This window comes from Triturus cristatus, chromosome 8 (assembly GCF_964204655.1).
Source record: "Triturus cristatus chromosome 8, aTriCri1.1, whole genome shotgun sequence".
Taxonomy (NCBI): domain Eukaryota; kingdom Metazoa; phylum Chordata; class Amphibia; order Caudata; family Salamandridae; genus Triturus; species Triturus cristatus.
The window spans coordinates 1,161,211,085-1,161,218,516 of record NC_140591.1 but is presented as its reverse complement, the minus strand read 5'-3'; the positions used below and the strand labels follow the sequence as shown (position 1 = coordinate 1,161,218,516).

Genomic DNA, 7,432 nt, shown 5'->3' with positions numbered 1-7,432 from the left:
TAATCATTGACCACCTTCCGTACTCATATCTTGTCCACTATGGTCGATAAAAGTTTCTTCGAACCTGGTGAAGAAATCGGACACTGACTCGTCTTTCTTCTGCTTGCATGCCGATAATTTATCCCAATTCACACGCATCGCGGGCATTAAAGTTTTCATATAATTAATTATTCTACCAGGGAGTTCTGCTACCGCGGGCTCAGGCTTGGCACCACCAACTTGTCGAGTGTCTGCAGCAATGATATTAGCCCATGTGTCACCTAGTTCTGCAGCATGATCTGCATTACGAATCAATCCCCACAAAGGCTGCGGAACAACATTCCCGAACAACATATCAATGTCTGTAGAAAATAGGCCTCAGCTACCAGTGCAAGGGGTTCGCCCTTCTCTGCACAGAGTCCTCAGACTATTAGAAAGAAGTTGGCACAGAAACTGAAATAGAAAATACATAGTTTATTAAACCTCAGGAGGTGGAACCACATTCACCCAGCACCCTGTGGTGCTGAATGAAGGTAGCACACAGAGTAGAAGAACCATGGGTCTTTTATACCCACACAGGGGCTCAGGAAAAGGGCGGTGCAAGCATACATGAGAAGAGTTACATACATAGATGGTCATACAGAAATGCACCGTCAACAGTAAAGGAGGAGCTAGCAGTTGCTGACTCTGGTAGAAACAACCTGATAGTTACAGACTAAAAACAGATGCATGGACAGTTAGATATTCCTGCGCATGTGCAGGGTAGCAGAGTCTAAGTATAGCCAGTCCTTTAAACAGAGCACAAGGGAAGACAAAATGGCTGCCAGAAATACAAAATGGATTCCACAAAATGTACAGGATAGCCTCTAAATACCAGATGGATTCTGCTAACGTTAATTTAATCGCAGCCAATTTACGACAGAGGACCCTTTTAGCGTTAGCTGAAGACATCTCCCATAATCCAGTAGGAAAAATGAAAAATATGCATATTAATTTTGAGTAATTATATATTTTTTTTTCATAAATATCCTAATTCATTGCTAGGTGGGCATTTCTCATTCTAAATATTGTTAAGCGGGTATGTATGAGGTATAAACAGAAGTACAAAGGGAACAGAGAATTGGGTCATACAGATAGCAGGAGAGAGTAATTACTATTATCAGAAACAGAATTATTAGCTTTCTAGTCCTAAGCAAATCCTAGAACCATCCAGTAAAAACATTTTCAAGGCTACTATGCATTTCAGTTACCATCAATTTCAACTTCAAAAACATTTTCGCTAGACTTTTCCAGTGTTTCCTTTATGAGGGCTAGAGTATCTATCATTATATCCAATACAAACATTAAAGCAGTCAGACATATTATTTACAAAAATTATCCTGGATCCAGAGGACCAGGAGAACTACACAGGACCATGAGAATTAGGATGAAGAGCTGCAAAGGGTTGCTCCTCCTCAAAAATGGGACGATCAATGGGGTACATTTTCAACAAAAAGAAAAAGAAGTCCTTGGGAAATTAAAGCTGCTGTACAACCAACCAGAGGGGAGCCTTCTCCCTGTGTCCGTTTGAGCCTCACAGGCAGGCTCTTGTTGTTCCCACGGTGGAGCTGCACAACTCGCAACTCAGGAATCATGGCCTAGTTTCAAGGGAAAAGTTTCTTCTTTCAGGATAGGGCAATCACCCACCAGGGCAAATGCGCTCAGCGATCCTGTCCAGTGTCTCAGGCAGTGCACCAGTTTTCTTCATTTTAATCTAACAGGCACCAGAGACACAGCACCTGTACCCTGAACTCAAGTCCTTCCCTAACTCCTGTATTGCTCTGCTGGCACACTGCTCTTTCGTTGGGGCCATAGATCTTGGCCAACAAAGGTGAAAACTTTACAGCCACTTTAGGACCAGGATTCAGAGGCCTGATGCTAGGATCTCTGAAGCAACCCTTGTTTCAAAGGGGGTTACCTCAAGCAAAAACTTTCTCGCCTTCCTGGTCGGTCTGTGACTCTCGGCTGGGCATCAAAAGCTTGATCCACGATTTCTCCTTTCTGATTTGTGACCCCGTCTTTCGCCCAAGATAGTAGCAGGGGTACTCTCATCACAATGCTTCCGGCCTTCTACCTTCACTGAGGTCCTGGTTGCCAGTAATGCCTGTGCTGGTTACCTTCACTTTGACTTCAAGCTGGACTGGTGCTGACTCCTCAAGCTGGATCTGATGTCCGCGCCCCTCTGGCAATGGTTGTAAAGCAGCAAATATCTATTGGTGGACAGAACAAAAGGTCTTTAGACAAGGCACAGAAATAATCTATCAACAGAGAGGATAGTCTCAGAATACTTCCTAGTCTAGGGACACCCCATATATTAACAAGGCACCTTGGAACCACTTTCATATAGGTGTGAGTAAATAAAACAACAGCCTGAACCTATTGGCAAGTATAAAAGGAACTCTTTAGTGAACTGACAAGAGTAATACGTCACCCAATGCCAAGCAGTCAAGGAAGTCTGTGTTCATTTCTAAAGACGCTCAAGAAAAAGGAAATGTTATACACGTTTACTCCTAAACATTGCATTATTTGTACAGGACTGCAGACACTTATAAAATGATTTTTCTTAATTAAAGCACCTACATTGTATACTCAGGACCATGCTCTCATGTTATAGGAGCAACAGGAAAATCTAACACTACTAATTTAACAAAGATTCTTATTACATAAAGAACTAAAAACTTCAACATAATGGGTACACGTTCTCCAGTGGAACATCTTGTGACTAACAGACTCCTATAAAACAATATTTTCCTCAAAAATGTTTGCTAAGGATCACATAGACCTCTTCCCTGCATTCTACATTTTCACAATCCAAACTATGCAACATTAGTTCTAGTAAGGACTGTCAATTTATTTACACAGACTAGCTAATAAAACTAGCAATGCCCTTGCAAAACTGTATGTAGCATGAGAATAACAAACAATAGTGGTGTTGTCACCTGAGAATTTTCAAACAAAAACTACCCACAGCTAGTTCCCCTTAAAGATCAAATAAGGAAGCAGCAATCTAGACTACTCATCCTCTCATAATTCCATCAGAGAGGACGGGTAGTAACATAGCAAAATATATTTATTCGTTTTATTAATGCTAATAATGTTTAAAACAGTATTACTGAATAGCCAATTAAATGTCTCATGGTTATTTCACAGACAGTTTAGACAGGCTCGAAAAAAATTAAGAAAAATAGAGAGAACACATAAATTTGCCTACCCTTAATTTGTAGAGGAGCTAGCCCCCTCTCCCCAGTTTTGACAGTAAGAAACCTGTACCAGGTTTCATTCTGTCAACACTATCAACCCCAATTTGTAGCAACTGGGCATAAACAAACTCTGAGGAGCTAAATAGCACATTTCAGCTAGCCAAAGAATATATTCCTTTAGCAAATGTACTAGTGCAACATGAGGCCACATGAATTCAAACTGAATCCCATTGCTTCCTGAATTCAACCCTAAAAACATTTATACTATATATATATATGGCAGAGCCATTATCTTTTAAAGAGAGGTCACATATACTATGTTCATTGAGTGCACACAAAAACTTGCTTTTACCAAAAAAAGGTAAGCAAAAACCTCTTTCTTCCCCTGCCATTTCGTCTTTCAAATGTCGAAATGTCAAAGCAAATGTGAAGCCGAGCCCTGCCAGGCTTCTAAATGTAGAAGTTCGGCCTTTAACCTATGCAGCTGTTCCAGCTTGTATGCAAGGTTGTCATGCGGTGCTCCCAAGTCAAAGTGACCCTAGAGACCGAAGGCAGAGCAGCAAAACCCACTCTGTGTGTCTACCAGCAATTTCAGAGGTAAGCTTAATAACTTCTGCCAGTTTTTGTACATAGGTATATTGAGAATCAGGGTGCTGAGTGCTTGAGCAATATAAATGTCAGCTATGAAGTTTTATGCGTACATATGTGCATTTACTTGAGTCTAAGGCAGTTTAAAAGCTGCTCTGACTGGAGAAATCTCATTTAAATAGTGAATTTTTACTCAATTTCGACTTTGATTTTTAGGGCACTTAAAAATTAATATCCTACAATGTTTTTGCATAATAGTCACCCCCAGAATGTCCTCTACATATCCCAGAGATGTGGCATCAGAAATGTATAATGTATGCCCTTATAAAAATGAGTTTTGTACGCCTGGATAAAGTGACATTTTCACATGTAATTGACCCCCTATTGCTGTATAGCACGGCTTAAATTCAATTTGGATGCTAGGAGGTCACAGTATCATTATTAGGCATTATAAATATTAAAAAACGATTTTAATGCACCTATTTGAAATAACAAAATAATAAAAATATATGTATATATTTTTTTATTTTTTTTAAATAAATCTAATCATTTTGATGAGTCCACATATGAAAAGCAAGCTGCATCCCTTTGCCTATCATGTTGAAACACATTAATTCTTAGCCCTAAGCACAGAAGCTTATCTTGAAACATCTTAAGTCTGCGCCACTTTTAAATGAAGGACAGTCATTATTATTTAACATCAAAAACCACTCTTATCCTTATTTTAAAAAAAGGCATTAAGAAAAGAAATCCCTACTGTCAATCTGCCCTCTGTTTATCAAAAATCATGAAACTATATTTCTAACTTTTAAAACAGCAGTATGAAATGCCGCATTTTACAACGTGTTTGACTTTAGCTGTTCTCTGTGGCCGGAGTCCGCAGAGAATAGAAATAGTCTTGCTGACACAGCTGTTTGACACGTAAAGGCGTCGAATTCACACGCCTTTCAAGTCAACCTTTCAAGCCAACACAACTCTGTCGTTCTGTATAATGTGAATGCCTTTGAATACCCTATACAAAAGATAAATGCTGTGACATTTTGTATCTGAATTTAGTCTATTGTAAAACACACAATTTCGTTTTTCTCTTTACACAGGTTATCTTAATTTTAACTTTCTAAAGGTAAAACTCTTATCCGATAATCCATGTTAGCTTTGCGCCACAATTTCCACTGAGAAAATTAATTCTCAATTGGAAAATCGTTTTTATATAGGCATATAGCCCTTAAAATTTCAAGCAAGAGCATCATTTTACTTTTTGTCTAGGATTAATGCAACAGTTTTAAAAAAAAAAAAAAAAACAGTTTTCTATGGAAAGTCTAACTGGTCTTTGCACAAAATAGGGCCGAGGAAGGCTCCTTGAGTTTCGTTCCTCAGCTGCCCTGTCTCATCAGAGAAGCTAAAAATAGCCCCTCAGCGCAGAACCGGGCCACAGCGAGTGCTCCGGGCCCCCACCTCTCTCCAAGGGTGTCCTGCTGCAAGCATTACACATTTTCATGTCAGTGAAGCTTTCTAAGCAGTGATTTCACCTCCTGGTTCACTCCCCTATTTTTAGCCCCCACCTTACAGGCTGCAAGGTCAAAATCTGCCTTGCACAGCCCTGAAGCTGTCAAAGACAAAAAGCCTTCCTAATTTTATCTAAACTGCAATAATTTGCCCTATGGAAAAATTTATTTTAATATACAATTTCTTTTCAAGGGTCATAAGTTTAGGTTCAATTCTCAGATTAGCAGGTTCAGCTTAAATTAGAACCTACAACCCTGTGGACCCAGCACATTGGCTCACTGAACCACCAAGAACACAATGCTGCATAGGAACAATTTGCAAATTCGAAATACCCACAATTTTTTGCAAGCTAAACTTTTAACCGGTCCCTAATTACTCTTCATTAATACTTTTGTACATTAAGGGATTCATCAAATCACAGGGGTTGCTCTTTCTCTAGCTACACCCCTCTCAATTTCCTTTTGCGACTTATTGATGGTGATGAGACCAAATTAAATTTACTCCTTAACAATTTCACTTCTCAGAATTCTTTCACATATTCACAGTCATTCAGTCACACGCTTTTTCCAGTGCTAGCAACATCCAAAACACAATTTACCACACCATAACATGTAAACACACATTTAACCCACAGCTCAACACTTAAGACAGAAACAAAAGACAGCCCACAGACTGTACTTAAACCAAACCATTTGTAAATACTAGTTGCAAGTCATATTCACCAGATTTGGCTGGCAGAACACCAAAAAAACCGCTCTGCATCTCATCACTTATGAATGTTACTAAGTGCACAGACCAGGATCCTTTTATGTACATATTTAGTTCCTCTGGGTACTAGTCACCACTTACAAGTATTTTTATTCCATAATGCGCTGTACATTATAGAAGAAAGACCATACTTAATATACATATCCCTATTAGGCGTCCCCTCCGGGGGGAGCCAGTTGTGCTTCATCAAGATTCAAGGTACCATTCCAAAAGCAACACATCTTTTGAAGTGTGCTAAAGACAGGCATGCCAAAAATAGTGCAGAATATGCAATATATAATCAAAGTAGCACTTAAGGTACCTTTAGTACGATGTGCCGTTCAAATCAATTCAGTTAGAGAAAATTCTCCTCATTACCTGCCTATGTGAATTGCAAGTCACATATATCAAATCAAACCAAGTTGGCCAACACAAAATATACCATACTCAAAGCCACAGTAAGCGTTACTAAACTACCTTACCAATCACAGGCATCAAAACCAACAGCAAGCGCCGCAGACACTTACCAATCACTTGGTGTCCAGATTCATCCTGCCAAGTTCTAAAATCGACCAAATGGTCACTGCACGGTGAATCAACAGAAGAGATCTCAGTCGAGGACCGTTGCCACCTGGATGGTCAGATCAGAAAGAAAGGAAAAGTCGCCGTGGATGCCAAGACTCTGGTCTTATCGGGCAGTGATCACGTCCAGAGCGAGATTCCAATCCTTCGTCGCGACCAATCCTTTGGACATCCGAGTCACCGATGAGCCCCAAGTTGAGGCGCCAATTGTAGAAAATAGGCATCAGCTACCAGTGCAAGGGGTTCGCCCTTCTCTGCACAGAGTCCTCAGACTATTAGAAAGAAGTTGGCACAGAAACTGAAATAGAAAATACATAGTTTATTAAACCTCAGGAGGTGGAACCACATTCACCCAGCACCCTGTGGTGCTGAATGAAGGTAGCACACAGAGTAGAAGAACCATGGGTCTTTTATACCCACACAGGGGCTCAGGAAAAGGGCGGTGCAAGCATACATGAGAAGAGTTACATACATAGATGGTCATACAGAAATGCACCGTCAACAGTAAAGGAGGAGCTAGCAGTTGCTGACTCTGGTAGAAACAACCTGATAGTTACAGACTAAAAACAGATGCATGGACAGTTAGATATTCCTGCGCATGTGCAGGGAAGCAGAGTCTAAGTATAGCCAGTCCTTTAAACAGAGCACAAGGGAAGACAAAATGGCTGCCAGAAATACAAAATGGATTCCACAAAATGTACAGGATAGCCTCTAAATACCAGATGGATTCTGCTAACGCTAATTTAATCGCAGCCAATTTACGACATGTCAGCTAAATTCATGACACACGA

At 40.1% G+C, this 7,432-nt stretch overlaps 1 long non-coding RNA gene across 1 annotated transcript; it reads right to left on the bottom strand.

Moving 5' to 3' along the window:
- Positions 1 to 438: 438 nt before the first annotated feature.
- On the bottom strand, positions 439 to 7,203 carry LOC146805543 (uncharacterized). Its single transcript, XR_014967855.1, has 2 exons — positions 6,587 to 7,203; positions 439 to 2,228 (listed from the first exon to the last, which is right to left on the bottom strand). It is a non-coding gene; the product is annotated as an uncharacterized LOC146805543 (long non-coding RNA).
- Between the last annotated feature and the right edge of the window lie 229 nt (positions 7,204 to 7,432).